Source organism: Octodon degus, unplaced genomic scaffold (assembly GCF_000260255.1).
Source record: "Octodon degus isolate 3935 unplaced genomic scaffold, OctDeg1.0 scaffold00153, whole genome shotgun sequence".
NCBI lineage: Eukaryota > Metazoa > Chordata > Mammalia > Rodentia > Octodontidae > Octodon > Octodon degus.
In genome coordinates, this window is record NW_004524729.1 from 228,656 (window position 1) to 244,532 (window position 15,877).

General features: G+C 43.7%; 1 protein-coding gene across 1 annotated transcript in view; it reads right to left on the minus strand.

The window, feature by feature from the left end:
• Window positions 1-15,849, minus strand: part of Tcf20 (transcription factor 20) — a 96,107-nt gene extending 80,258 nt beyond the window's left edge. The window contains exon 1 of the mRNA XM_023702518.1: window positions 15,811-15,849. The gene's annotated coding sequence lies outside the window, so the exon portion shown is untranslated. The remainder of the gene's footprint in view (window positions 1-15,810) is intronic.
• Between the last annotated feature and the right edge of the window lie 28 nt (window positions 15,850-15,877).

Consider the following 15,877-nt stretch of genomic DNA (forward strand, 5'->3'; position numbering starts at 1 on the left):
TGAGAACAGATAAATGACTTGTACGTGATCAATATTATGACTTTGCATTAGCAGAGACATTTCTTGAGCTGTACTGTCATTGGGTTCTTAAAACAGAATTTCCTAATAAACTACTCTCTGAGGCCAGACATGGTGGCACACACCTGTAATCCCAGCACTTGGGAGGCTGAGGCAGAAGGATCACTGCAAGTTCAAGGCCAGCTTGGGCTGCAAAATGTGCTCAAGCCCAGCCTAAGTGGCATAGCGAGACCCTATCTTAAAAAAGACGCATGTAAACAAACAAGCAAACAAACTACTCTCTAAGAAGCTGCTTCAGCAGATACAGATGGGCCAATATCAAATATTAAGAATGCTTAGGCAGAAATAATGCTTGGTCTGTTGAAAAACATTTATTAAACATCTCTAGAGAAAAAAATACATGACTGTAATTTCTTTATCTACTGTAATTAGAATTAAATTCTAATTCTTCAATGATATTTTCAAGGTACATCTTAAAAACAGGTATTTGAGGGCTAGCCAAATAGCTCAGCAGATTAAAGTGCCTTGGGCCTTTGATCCCCAGACCTGCCGTGCGAGCCCCACCCCCAGAGCACGCTGAGACAGCGATTGAGACTGGGCATGGTGGCGCGTGCCTGTAATCCCAGCTCTTAGGAGGCCGTAAACAGGAGAATCACTATGAGTCCAATCTAGTAGTGAGACCCTGAATACCGTGTAGACCCTTCCCTTAAAAATACAGAGGAAAAGAAAAAAAAACAAAAAAAAAACACATATGAAAACAAAAAAACATAAGAAAAATTTTACAAAAATAATTTTTTTTTAAATCCAGAATATAGTAGACTGGCCTAGCCCCTAGCTACACAAGAAAGAAAAGCAAAGTAAGTTCTGTAAAAGTGGTCAAATAAAGTCACAGGAACTTTTTCATTCAGACAGGATCCTGCACAACGAACGGAAGAGAAGTATCTGAAGCTCCCATTCATATTTCTTTGAGAGTGGGCAGCAAAATTCTACTTTATGAGATGACTCAAAAAATATCTGCTGAGGACCGGCCTGATAGCTCAGCAGACTAAAGCGCCTGCTCAGGCAGAGTGCAACAGCTGGGGTTCGAGCCTAAGCATGCCAGGCCAGCCACGCTCCCGGGGGGCGCGCTGAGCTGGGCATATACTTGCTGAGTACTAAGCACATACCTAGCACCATTCTAGATGCTGGGGCCATGGCAGCAGATAGGCGCTTGCCTTTGCAGTCAGCATTCTGCAGAGGGCTCCTACAAAATAGCAATGCCTAGACTCCTTTCCAGCCTGTCTACAATCCAAAACAAAGCTTTCATCCTTTAAGGAGGCCACAAAATTATTAAAGTTATTTTCCAGCGCAAAGTAAATACACAGAGCACAAGGTTAAGGTCAGAGTCTGAAGCCAGTTCCAATGTATGGCACTTCAAATTTTATACAAAAGAATTTGTATTATTATTAACCTTTTGGTAAATGAAAGATTGTTTTCTATTTGTTTTGGTAACAAAGTAGGTTAATGTCAAAACTTCCTACACATCTATTTTACGGAAGCCAGTTGCCACATTTTACAGATTCTGCTTAGGTAGAAAGGGCTTTAGGAATGAAGAAAACCATGCCAAGAAAACGCAGAGCTGTAATTCATCCATAGAGGACCTTTTAAAGACAGAGTGCCCAAAATGGAATCCAAAACATACTCATAGTATTTATAAAAAAGTGCCAACACTGCAATTAAACCTGAATAGTGAGGTTTCAACAATTTAACAGTTAACACATGGCACCGATTCTCTACCAGTAATGTAACTCACCACTATGTATCACCTGGTCCTAGCCCTCCCATCTCCTTTCTCCCCACAGTGAGAACAATTCTCTCAACATGCCTGTATCACGCCTCTTTGCACAAAGCCTTGTTCCAGTTCTCAAAATCAAGACCCATCACCAAGGTTCTTCCCACCTCAGTCTCCTCTGACCACCCCTCCCAGTTATCTCCAGGCTCCTACCCACGAGCCCACACTTTGCTGTGTAATACACTACACCACATCTTTTTGAGCCTCAATTCTTGAAGGTCTCATCCCTGAGATGCTCCCCTCTCAGGGCCTATCCACCCTTCAATGCTTACCCAATATCCTCTCCTCCACAGCCTTCTCTGATAGTCTCCCCACGCATAACCAGGAGTCACAGCCTCATCCCTTATTCTCCCCTAGCTCTGTGTCTACAGCACTGTTACAGCACTATCAGTCCTTTTCAGATTTTACAAATGTTAACTTTTAGTGTCTGACTTTCCCACAAACACAGAACTCAAAGAAAACAGCAGATATTTAATTTGGGGGTTTTTTGCTTAGCACGGTATCTACCTGACAATTTTGGCTAAACTGATTTTTTTTTTCTTTTTCCTTTTATTTTCCCCAACGTGTTTCATTCTCACAAGCTTCATTTAACCTGTGGTCCTTATCTTCAGGCCAAGTCAGCTTTCAGGACATGTGCTAACCAATGTAGCAAAGGATTATTTTTTAATTAAAAAAGACATTTAATAAACAACGTAGGCTTCAATGTCCTTCGCTCTAACTCAAATTTCTTGAATGGAGTAACCTTCAAGTTAAAGCCATCTCCACAAGGTCTTCTTCAACCAAAAGATGAAAATTCTACTGTTTTATCTGTATGTTTATTCATTTATGTGGTGGTGCAATGGATCAAATCCAAGGCCTTGCACATGTTAAGTAAATGCTCTACAACTGAGCTACACTCCCAGCCTGCACCCACTCCATTTAAACCATCATATTAACTGAGAAAAAGAAAAAAAAAACAACCAAAAACATAGCAACACTAAACACAATGCAATGTGCACTTTTTCATTATGTTTGTTCACTACTGTACAGGCACCTGATTTAGTGTTTAGGTTCATTTACACACTGTGCATGTTGAGTTTACAAGAGTCATTTCGTTATAATCTTTTTTTATTTTAGGGAAGGGTCTACAGCGTGTTCAGGGTCTCACTACTAGATCGGACTCAGAGTGATCCACCTGTTTACAGCCTCCCAAGAGCTGGGATTACAGACATGTGCCACCACATCAACTGCTGTCTCAGCATGCCCCTGGGGTTGGGGCGGGGGCGGGGGCGGGGCCAGGGATCAAACCCCCCAGCCTCTGTGCCTGCTTCAGATGTTTTAATCCACTGAGCTATTTGGCTGGCCCTTTCATTACAATCTTGAGAGCATATTCTCCATACCTTTGTATAACAAAATCAAGTAAGAAGTATTGGACACTAAGTCTATGCTTTTATTATACTACTTTCCAGGAGCAATTCCCTGCATTCTTAGCAGAACAGGGAGTTCCTCACCTAACCCACTACTCTGGTATCCAATCTCCTGTGCTGTTGTTTTTCAGAGTTAAACAGTGGACATGGTACTAGCACACTTTAGCAGGCTAAATTAACTCAGTTCTTCAGCCTTGGCTTATTTTGTCTAGATCTTTCATGTTCTTAATCACTTAGCTACTCCTAGGAATATTTTCCAAGTTTGCCACAACAAATCAAAACTCAATTATTTTAATATCTAATGTCCAAAGGCACAGACATAATATTAACAAAGCCCAGGGGCCACCTAAAAGTGTACAAACTTGTGAAATAGACATATCCTATATTACCTGTATCATATGATCTCCATTAACTATATTATAGGGCAAGACAGAGGCAATAGGTAGGGCATTCCAGATCAGAGGCTTATGAGCAAAAATGATATAGTACATCTCTCTCCAGACACTGACAAGCAACACAACAAAAGCTGGGGCTATAAAATAAAGCAAAGCAGCTCTAACTAGCAGGACTTAAGAAGCTATTGACATGGGCTTCAAAAATAGTTTGCAAGTCCTGTTCCAGCAAAAATTTCATGTAGATACCCAAGACATAATAAAAGATAAGAGCTAAGAAGAGAAAAATCTCCACTTCCACCTTGGCCATGTCACCTGGGCTCCAAACTGCCTCTGCAAACCTGGGGCAGGCCAGGGCAGCCCACCTCATCCTGCTACTTTAATATAATACCTAACACACTGCACCTACCTGCACAGCAAGTACTACATAAGAATTTGTTAAATAAAACATGAAGACTCTGGAATAATTTATAAATCACTGGTCTAATGATTGAGAATGTCAGGTGTACAAGGAAGAAGTGGAATTGTCAGACACAAGAAGAAAAGTTTAGTCCAAATCACCAAAATACAAACTGAAGAACTGTAAAGGAGACCAATTTCTCTCAGCCCTTTCTGCTGCTTCGGTGGGGTCTTCAAACCTTTCCTGCTTTCTTCAAATTTGTAGCTCTCTGTCTGTCCCTCAGCAGAAGATCTTCATGGCAAACCCAGAAGAGTCCCTACTGCCTGCCCTTGAGCCCTAGAGTATACTGTTGCCCCCTGCACCTGGGATTCCTCTGGGACAGATCGCAAAGCCAGTCACCGTGGATCACCTGGTGTCCTGAGCCTCCAGAAAAGTACTGGATGCGACCCTCTCTCCTACATCTTCACAGAGGGCACAGTCCTCTGTGCTAGCTCCTAATAGGATTTACACATGCTTGAGTGTTTAGATATATTCCTTTGTCCCCAGATTCTCCACGCAGATATTTTTTATTTTTCTTTAACTGTCAAGCTTGGAGTGGTGTGACTCCAACTTTACTGTCTCCACAACTTCCCTTTGTTTTCATCAGTACATGGCAATGTGGCTTTGGTACCTATGCTGCCCAAAAGACGCCCCCTCCTTACCCAAGGGAAATCTTCAGCCGTCTTGGGTACCATCTGTGATGTTTACTTTCCTCATACCATTGTCTCTAGTTTTCCTCCTATTCTTCAAAAGCCACCCTGCTTCCTTAAATGTTCACATTCCTCAGAGTTCTGTTCTGGGCCTTTGAGCACTTGTCACTGTTAGCAACAATAACATAACTCCCTGGAGGATTCTAAAAGTACAAAACCTGATATAAGTCCCCATTACTGGCTGGAGATGCCCCATCACTCAAGCAGAAAACATGAAAGGTAAGGAACCACTTCTCTACATACTCACATTTGCTATTTAGCCGACAGCAATCTCAACTATTCCCCAGCTGGAATTACTACACAGGTACAAACCTCCAAGTCTTAATCTACAACCCCGCTCCATCTAAATGTCAGGTCTGTGGTCCAACACAAGATGGCTTACAAGCATCTCAAACTTAAGTTCTAAACCAAATTCACTTTTATCCCACCCCAACCTTTGCTTATCCTCTGTTTTCTTTTCTTTCTTTCTTTCTTTTTTTTTTTTTTTTTTTTTTTTTTTTTTTTTTTTTTTGTTGTTTTTTGCACAACAGGAACAAGTAACTTTAATGAACACAGAATCTGTGGAAATCCAGGCATTTACAGAAAAAAAGAGTGCAGTTGTCATAGTTTAAGGTGGCTCTTAACTTTTTACATGGAAAACCAGAAAAGGTCAACAATTAATTTTTGTCTTGTCTGCTCACCACTGAAGATTTCCAGAAACCTTTTCACCCTATTGGATGAAATGTCTATAAATTAGGCGAGTATATCTTCTTAGTTTTGTGATGTTCTCAGCAAGACCGACCTCCCAGCCCCTCTGGATGAGGGTGTCCCTCTCCTCCTCCAGTGCCAGGTTCGCATCAGGTCTGTCTATGGACACTGCAGCCAGGGAAGCCACAGTCTTGTAGTTCTCCACCATCACTTCCGTGTACAGGGCATTCCCCACAGACATGAGGCTGGCCCATTCGTTCTCACTGAAGGGCATCTCCACATCATCCAAAATCTCCAAGTCCTTGGGTTTGGACACACCTGCCATCATATGATCTCTTTTATTCTTTAGGGAAAGGCAAAGGTCTCAGGAGCACTGCGCCAGGTGGCCTCTAGAACCTTCGGCAAGAGCTGGCTGAGACTCCAGGTGGCAGCCCTCAGAAAGCTATCCTCCGTTTTCTATTTCAGTAAATAATGCTCCTACCATCTAACCTCCCCCTCCTGACTCCTGGTAAGCTCCTCCCCTTCCAACATGTCTTTTCTCATCATTACCTTCTCCTCACTGAAGTCACAGGCCTGGAAAGACACTGCTACAGACATTAATGCAGCAGTGAATATGACTGGCTTAACTCTAGAGGGAGGATACAGGCAAGCAGAAAAGTAAAAGGACAAGACAGGGTTAAGGATGAGCTCAGTGGTCTAAGTGCCCGCATGACAAGTGCAAAGACCCGGGTTTGATCCCCAGTACCACATGCCATGCGGCACCTGGGCTGTGCCGGCCACTGAAACTGGGTGTGGTGACATATCAAATAAATAAATGAGTGATTAAAAAACAATAAAGTGAGGGAAAGGTTAAAAAAAAAGGACAAGAATTTCAGATAGTGACAAAAACTATGAAGAAAACAAGACAACGCAGGGGAATGAGATGAGGATACTTTAGACAGAAAGGGTGGCAGCTAAAACCTCTCTAGAAGGTTACATTTCCAGTAAATGTGAAGGCTAGGGATGCAGCTCAGTAGCACAGTGCCCGCCTGGCCAGTGCAAAGTCCTGAGTTCAATTCCTACACCAAAAATAAAGTAATAATAACTTGGTTCTGAATAACAAACAGAACCAAGTCTCTCAAAGCTGGAAGGTGGCCTGCTCCAGGCAGAGAAGAGCCATGTCAGAAGGTCCCAAGGCAGAAATGAACCTGGAGTTCAACAAACAGAAGGCCAGCAAGGCTAGAACCAAGTGAGGGAGGACAAGGAGGTGATGGCAGCTTGCTGAATACCAGGAAAGCAGCAGCGAGTCACAGAGCATGTGAGCACAGTGAGTGACACAATCTACTCTGAATTTCTTAAAGTTCACTTTATCCATAAGTGGAAAAAAAAGGTCTATAAAGAGGGAAAAAACAGGGAGTATGAAAACCAGTCAGAAATGCAATAGCCTGTATTGAAAAGAGAAGGTGCTTAAGATGGGAATGAACAAATTCTGGAAATAGTTTGGAATCCAGGGTATTTCTAGGTAATTTTTAGGTCTAATTTACATAAAGAACTATTATAAACAGTATATGACTTAAGCAACTTTTGACAAATGCCTACCAAGATCCAAAATATTCCCATCACTCTAGAAATTGATCAAGTTCCCTTTCCTACTCAATTCCCTTCCATGAAAGAAACAACATCAACCCAATTGCCAGAATCATAGGTTAGTATTGCCTGTCGCAAAATGTCTTACAAAGAAAATGAGCCACTGTGTTCTATTTCTGCATCCCACTTCTTGACACATACCAGTAGTGTGAGCCTTTCCACTGTGAGCAGCATTCCTCTCTATGTATGCATCATCCTACTGATGGTCACCTGGACTGTTCCAGAGTTCCATTACTATGAGTATGACTACTATAAATATTCTTGTGTGAGGTTTTATTTGTGGGCATTTTCATTTTTCCTGGATAAATAGCTAAAAATGAAAGGGCCAGCCATGTCATAGGGTAGATACATGGACAGCTTTCTAAGAACTGTCAAACAGCTTCCCCAAGTGATTCCACCACAGTATGCGCCCATCAGCAGTGTATTTGACTTCCAGATGCCTGACTCCTACATGCTCTGCTTAAATAACTGCCTATGTGTCAAACCACACTTTCAGCTCTCCAAACACATTTCTTTACATTCTTAAAAAAAAAAAAAAAAAAAAAACAACTTTGTAACTGGGCATGGTGGCACAAATCTGTCATCTCAACACTTGGGAAGCTGTGGCAGGAAGATCCTGTGAATCTTGAGATCTTGTGAATCTTGAAGCCAGTCCGGGCTACACAAGATTGTATCTTTAAAAAAAAAAAGTGAGGGAAGAAAAGGGAATGAAAGAACTTTGTAATTCACTCTTTTCTTCTCACCCAGTCCCCTTTGCTGCTTATTTCGTGGTATTTATTCCTTCAACAAACATCCTCAAGGATGAGAAAGGACTGGGTGCAGTGTGCTGGACAAAGAAAGCAGCAGCTAGAAAAGTTCTGCAAGTGAGAAAGAGTTCAGAACCTTCAGGAGACTGATGGAAAGAGTGTGAATGTGGCTCAAGGACAGTGAGCAAAAGAGGTAGTCAGAGAGTACCAGGAGCCAGGTTACCCAAGGCCTTGTGAGCCTCAGGAAAATGAGTCTGGGAACTCTTCACAGTACTGCAAGAGTTCAAGGCCTGTTGGGAACTACATAGTGAGGCTCTGTATAAAAAATAAAAAAACTGGGCTGGAGAGATGGCTCAGTGGTCTAAAGCACCTACTTAGAACAAGCTTGGCAAGGCATCAGGGACCGCGGTTCAATCCCCCAGCACCACATGCCAGCCGGCCCCGCCCCCTGGTGGGCTGAGCTGGCCACACACACACACCTCTCTCTCTCTCTCTCTCTCTCTCTCTCTCTCTCTCTCTCAAATAATAAATAAAAAAAAAAATTTAAAAAAAAAAAAAAAAAACTTAAAAAAAAAAAAAAAAAAGTAGTGGGAAATCGCCAAAATATTTTAACCAAGGAGGAGACAGGTGGCTCTTGGCTGCTCTGGGCAAACAAGAACAGAGACAGGTGTGTGCAGAAATAGGGAGACCATGTTAAGAAGCCACTGCAGTGTTCAGGAGATGACAGCAGCTCAGAGGGTACTGGGTGTGAAAGTATTATGGATTTCCTATCATGGAAACAGTACTGACAGTAACCTGATAATAACAAGAGGGTGGTGAGGACAGGAGAAATCAGGTCTGAGAAGCTGGGTAAATGGCAATACCACTTATAGAGAAGTGGACAAATGTTTAGCCATGGACTTACTGAAGCCGCCCAGATACAGGTGAGAATTCCAAGTAGCTGTGTCAAGGAGGAGGTAGAGGAGTTGAGAGACGTCTAGCTAAAGACATCATGACTAGATCCTGGGCAATCATGAAAAGCCTAAGGCTGACTAGCTCACCCAGGAAAGAGAGCACCCAGGAAAGCGGGGAAGGCCCAGCAGGCCATAGGTGAAACAAAAGGGCAGGAACAAGCAGAGGTGGGAACAGACAGGCAAGTGAGAAGCAGGATGATGAGGAAGCACGTGTCCACTGTGAGGCACAAGCGGCATACAGAGAAAGCGCTAATGACCTTTCAAGTCAGGGTTGTACCCCTGGTCAGCAACTTGTACTCTGTCAGCACACTTCTGATAGCCCTGTTTAACTGCCCTTCTCAACTGGGCAGGTGTGTTTGGGAACACAGCCCACTGGGATCACCTACTCTAAGATGAGCAGTCTTAGTACATGGGGAGCACAAGACAGAATGTTTATGAATGCTGCTGCCACCACAGGCAGTGCTCTCCAGCACACAATTTCCTGTTTTAATTCCTTGCCAGCAGCCCAGAAGGAGTTACGTTTCTGTTTTACAGGTGAGACTACTTTGCTCAGGCAAAACACCCAAAGCCACTTGTTGAGAAGTGAGGCAGCCAGGATGAGGGTGCTCATCCTCCCATGCACGCTCTGCAGCCTCCTCAATGTGCCCATCAGGCAGGCCTCACACAGCAAGGATGTGCTTGCCTTATTGCCAAAGGGCTCAGAATCTGTCCCAGGTAAACTGCCCCCCACCCCACAGCTCTGGGCTCTCGGGGAGACACTGACAGTCAGTTAGGGAAATGAACCATCACCCATGCTGGTCAGGCAAAGGGAACATGCTCCAGGGCGCTTCTAATTGCAGAGGTGAAACCAGGGCTTCATGAAGCTGAAGTCTGGAGGAAAAAGAATGTAGCACTGCTGGAACCTTAACTCTTTAATCCTAGAATCCAATCAGGGTGCAATGAGGATGAGAAACCAGTGGGACCCATGAAGTCAACACCACTCATCTTTGTGAAAAGTAACTGGGACACAAACTGCTCTGTCCATGTTCTGCTTTACATTGCTGTGCAGTTTCTCCCTTGATTTCTTCAGATTGGAACTACATCTGCTATTTAAAACTTTGCTCAGTAATTAGAACCCAGAGGCATCCTACCTCTTCCTACTCAGGAGTCACTGTCAACTTTCAGTGCTCTGGTAGGGGGTAGGGGGATTCAGTGGAAAGAACACTGGCTATGTGGCAAAGACTAGGTCTTGCCCTTCACTGTGTCAATGTAAGATTTTGTGACTTAGAGAAGGTCACCACCCCATGTTCTTTCCCAAGTTGTAAAGCCAAAGAGTTAGACTAGACGATTTCTTACATCTTCTGGTTCCATAATGTTATAGTCAGAAGTTATAGAAAGGGGAGGAGAAACCTCCTGGCTATTGTTAATAAAACCTAAGTGAGCTGTATGATCTCTCTCCCAGAGTCTCTGCTTAGAGCTACCCTTGCCTTCTCTACTTGAAACAATCCACACTTGAAAAAAATGGTCTCACACAGAAATCAGGAGTGTTTGCTAGCTTCGCGTGAAACAGTAACACAATACAACTGATATAGTATCCCAATCCAATTCCTCCAAAAAGAAACAAACACAACAGAAGGATATTTCCTACATAGCCTAACACTCTCCAATGCTACAATATATCTTTGCATTTTTGTATTAGGATAATTTTTAAAAAGACAATGTTCCCCTTCTGTAGCATTAATGGCACTGCTAATAAACTCCTAAGCTCTTCTAACCAAGTCCCTGTCCACAGAACATAAAGCTATAACAGAACTAAGACTTCACCCAGCCCACATCCATCCTCTTGGATTCACTTTTCCAGAGTTTAAGGGAAGTCTAAGGCCTAAGAAAGTTACTTACACACTATTTTCATTCATACCACAGATCATATTCAACTAACCTGCTGGCAAAAAAGGTTTCAGAACACCTATATCTTTTTGGATCACTCAAGTAGTGCTCCAAGTCATTAGTCCACTGTTTTGTCATTCTCTTCCCAGCTATTATTTCCACCTGCTGCAGGGCAAGTGTCTTGTCCACCACTGCACCTCCCATGCTTAGAGCAGGGTCTACAAACACTAGACAAGGTAAAAAGTAGAACATATACACAGCAGGACTTGAATCCACATTCAAGGACGTGACATTCAAACATGAAAACCATTTGCCCACCAGGCTGATGTTCAAGTGTTTAAGAATTTCTACCCTTTCCCACAGCACACTTACACATGCATACTGCAATAAGAATATTTCCTCTAGCAGCTAATGTTTTTTGTTTCTTAATTCTACACAAAGCATCAGATAACAAGCCACAGATACACCAACAACTCAAGTTATGCAGTGCATCTTCCTCCTGGGTCATGTGCATTGCCTGTAAAGGAAGCACAGCTCTAATCCAGAAAGTTCTGATTGTGTCTGTCATCAAAAGGACCTGCACATACTGTGGGTAATGAAGTAATTTCAAGAGGACTGGGGATGCAGCTTAATTGTAGAGTAGCTGCCTAGCACACTCTGAGGCTCTGAGTTCCATCCCCAATCCAGAGACAAAAAAAAAAAAAAAGTAAGATCCTAACCATTAGCTGAGTTTGATGGTACACACCTGTAATCCTAGCACTCAAGAGGCTGATGCAGGAGGATCACTACAAGTTCAAGGCTAGCCTGGGCTACAGAATCAGTTCAGGGCCAGCCTGAACTACACAGTGACAAGCTATCTCAAAAGAAGGTCTAACTAATAAAGATCTACTCTAAATACAATACGACCAGATTATAGTCTGCTCTGAAAATTCTGACTTCAATATACTTCAAATGGATAACTTTAACGTGCTATTTACTCCAATATAAGTAGGATTTTATTGTTTGGCTTTGTTACTTGTTTTTCCACTTAAGACTCCACAAAAAGAAAATGGGTAAAACAGAGTCAGAAGCCTTAGACAGATCTAATGATCACTAAAGTGCCACAAACACAAAGTCCCCAAGAGGAAGCATGCTTAAGGCATTCTGAGGAAAGGGCTCTTTTGTAAACATGTTTTGAGTGTTTCTTGGTCAAAGTGAGAGCAGTCACCACATATGATGATTCCTGTGCAGAGCAAACCCCTAACAGACAGGAAGAAAGATAGCCCCTTACGTATTATCACTTACTGAGCTGATACAAGAACTTTCGGTTCAAGACGGAATAGCAGAACTCGACTTCTTAAAATATATCTTTTTTTTTTTTTTTTTGGCAGAACCGGGGATTGAACTCAGATCCTTGTGTTTGCCAGTCAAGCGCTTATCCTACTGAGCCATCTCCCCTGCCCCTTAAAGAATATCTTAATAGATTAAATCTCAGGCATATTGGCAAAATTAGCCAGATATGGGTAAGTGAAAGTTTAGAAAACTTCCAGGAGTCACAAATGTACAAGCAGTAAAAACCATGCTTCCAAGGGGATGTAAAAAGAATTAAGATGTGTTACGTACATGTACCAACTTCCCAGATGTAAGCATATACTGCAAATATGTTTTTTGTTAAAAAACAAACAAACTTCAGTGTTTCACCCAGGTCCAGCTTTAAAAAAAAGTCAGATGTGTTGGCACATGCCTATAATCCCAGAACTCTGGGAGGCTCAGGCAGGACAAGCTCAACCTGGTTAATTTAGGGTAACCCTGTCTCAAATACAAGCCAAGACAAGGCAAGGAAAGGCAGGATATGTAACTATAACCCCAGTTATTTGGGAGGCTTATAAGTTCAAGGCCAGTGAGATCATCTTCGCAACATCCTATACCCAAATTAAATAAAAGAGCCAAAGATGTAGCTTTGCAGTACAGTACTTGCCCACCATGCTAACCCTGGGTTCAATCCCAGCCAGGTTAAAAAAAAAAAAAAAAAAAAATTTAAAAAGATAAAACCAGGTTCAGCAATACATACTGGTGATCCCAGTGGCTCAGGCAGGAGGGTAACCAGCTCAAGGCCAGGCAGGCAACTTAGTGAGACCCTGTTTCAAAACTTAAAAGGGCTGGGGATGTAGCCAAGTGCTGAAGTGCTTATCTAGCACATGTGAGTCCCTGGGTTCAATCTTAAATACCACATAAAAAACAGGGGTGGGGCACAGCAGGAAGATGTAGATTCCAGAATTAGATCTGCCACTAGCTGATCTGTGCTCTGGGCAGGTAGTGAGCTATAACAGACATGGCACGGGCTTTGGAACTAAGAAGAGAAGGGCTAGGTGGGTTACATCCAAGCCCTGACCCTCACTAGCTCGATGAGCTCTGTGAAAAGCAAAAATGATCAACCTCTCAGGCATGCAGGATAGAGAATGTTAAGACAAAATACCTCGGACAGAGTCTGGCGTAGGGTTTATTTTTCATACAAATGTCTGTATCCTTTCCTATCCAAATAATGAGATGACTGAATTTACCCAAAGTCCAATTCTAATATTTTGGTCAAAACAGATGTGATCATGTCTACTATATTCTACTTCACTTTAGAGAAGTAAGTATACTGCTAAAGGGTTATAAAGCCTAAAAGCCAACTTGCCTAAAATCTTACTAACTTAGCAAGGTTACTCATGTATAAATATGAATTGCCTCAGTAGAATAAGTTTCATAATTTTTGTTCATAAGTTATAAAAGCACAATATAAATGTGAATGTAATAAATGCTTACAATTTAAATAAGTAGGGTGTTTTAAATCCCATACTTAACAAGGTCTTAAGTCAAATCCTAACTGAACAACTATTTATTCTGGAAGATCTGAAGTAACTTAAGTATCTGTGTAGCTGCTTAAAAGTGTTCACTATGTGACAGTTCTGATGTTAACAAAAAAACCTACAGATCCGCCTCCAAAGTCGATGTTAGAAGCACAGCCTTAGGGCCGGGGAGATGGCTCAGTGGAATAAGCTCTTCCCTGGCAAGCACAAAGGCCTGAGTTCAATCCCCGGTTCCGCAAAAAAAAAAAAAAAAAAAAGAAGAAGCACAGCCTCTATGCATACTGAGATCCTTTTATAAACCAGAGTGAATAAATAAAAATGTATATTACACATATATTAAACATATATTAAGTACATGTTTCTCAAGGATCACAAAATTAAAGATTTAAGACAAGATCAAATTCTGAGAGGTTGGTCTAGAAGTACTTACCAGTCAAAAGTATGGCCAAAAGCCCTCACAAACCATAAAATCAGTAAAACTAATAGGAGTTCTTCAGCATCTGTGAGGCATCATCTTGCTACCATTAAGGAATAAATCGGGGATGCAAATAATTAGTGCACCCTGAGGTGACAGTTAATTCCACTAGCCTACTACATAGATGACTTTACAGAATCCCATGTTACCCTTAATCCAAGAATAAAAAAGGTTCAAATTCCAAAGCTAGGGCCCAGGAGATGGCTCAGTGGAATAAGCACTTCCCTGGCAAGCACAAGGGCCTGAGTTCAACCTCTGGTTCCAGAAAAAAAAATAATAATAATCCAAAGCTAACCAAATACCTCCTTTAAAAAAATTCTTCTAAGCTCCAGTGTGCAACATACTCCAACCCAATCACATTATTAACACTTCCCAAGTAGCCACTGTCTCAATCATTCTCTTTGTTGTTCACTTTTACACATACACACCACTCAGCATGGGCTAGAGTACTGCGAAGTTTTCTGTTCTGAAGTACAAAACAGCACCTACAATTTGAGGACCGACAGCCCTAACCAAGTTTTCTGCTCTGGTTTAAGAAGAGGCTGGAAACTAAGGATGCCTCTTAAAACCGTGTGGGTTTTGTTTTTATTTTCAGAAAAGCTGATTATGGTCAAGACGGAAGCATAAAACGGGACACACACACACACACACACACACACAATCAACCCAGCCCCAAACTCATGCAATGACCTGGAAGGGAGTCACTTAACAGATGAAGAAACTAGGGTGTTGAGTAGGTAGGTAACTTGCCCTAGGAAACAGTCTATTTGGTAGCAAAGCTGGTAGTTGATTCCTGGTCAGAATTACATGCAATCTCCCCATCCGCCAAGCTGCTACCCCAAGTAACATGTTTTATACAAATCTCCACCGAAGCTGTTAACATAAGGGTCCAATTATCATTTAAAGATCAGTCTGTTAGATAATGGCTCAAGAATTCCATCCATTTTACTGCATTTACCAGTCATGGGGGAGGGGGAGGAGTCCAGAGGTGCGATTGAAATCCTAATTTTGATCGACATGTCCCCTAAGGGCAAACCAAAACCAAAGGGTCGAACACAGCCAGGTCCAGAACTCCAGTATCCCCAACCACAAACCGATGAAAGCAGTCGGGGATTCACACCACTCCCCGCCCCCAAACTCACTAAATTCCACTCCTCTGCCGCCGCGGGCTGGCCCGACCCTCAACTCTCCACGAACCAACACTCTCTCCCAACCCCCCCCCCCGCAAAGGGACAAGGAGCTTAAAGTCCCCGATCACGCACTCCGCCCCTGCTCACAGCGGCGAAGGAAGGGAAGAGAGCCCCATACAGGAAGTACGTCCCGGCCCCGCCGGCCGGTACCTGCCCTCTGCCGCCAGCGGGCGAGGAGCGCCCTAGTCCACATGGCTTCAGGTGTTCACACAGCAATCAGTGCTCCCGTCCCTCCCGCGGCCCTGCGTCCCAGACTCCAAGCCCGGCGCTCCGCCCGCAGCGAGGCGGCCAGAGCCCGGGTCCCCCAGTCACCCCCGGGTCAAGCCAGCAGGCTCGCACCCCAGGGACCACCCGCTCACACTGCCGCCTCGGCACCCAGGCCGCGCCGAGCAGGTACCTCCTCCCGCAGCCCAGCCGGGACCGGCGGCCACGCCCGGCCGAACCCCTGAGCCCTGAAGCCGGACAGGGACCCTTCCCCTCTGTACTCTGCACCCCCGGCCATAGCCGGACCCCCGCAGTCCCCGCCGCACCCCGCCTGGCTCAGACTCCGGGGACTGAGCACTCCAGCTACTGCCGGGCCAGGACCTCTGCCCGGCTCCGCCGACCCTCCCGGCCCCCTCCCCGGCCCCGCAACGGTTACCTGTAGGAGCCCCCCGCCCCAGCCCGCGGCCTCCGCCGGGGGCGGGCGGGGAGGCAGGGAGCGGCGG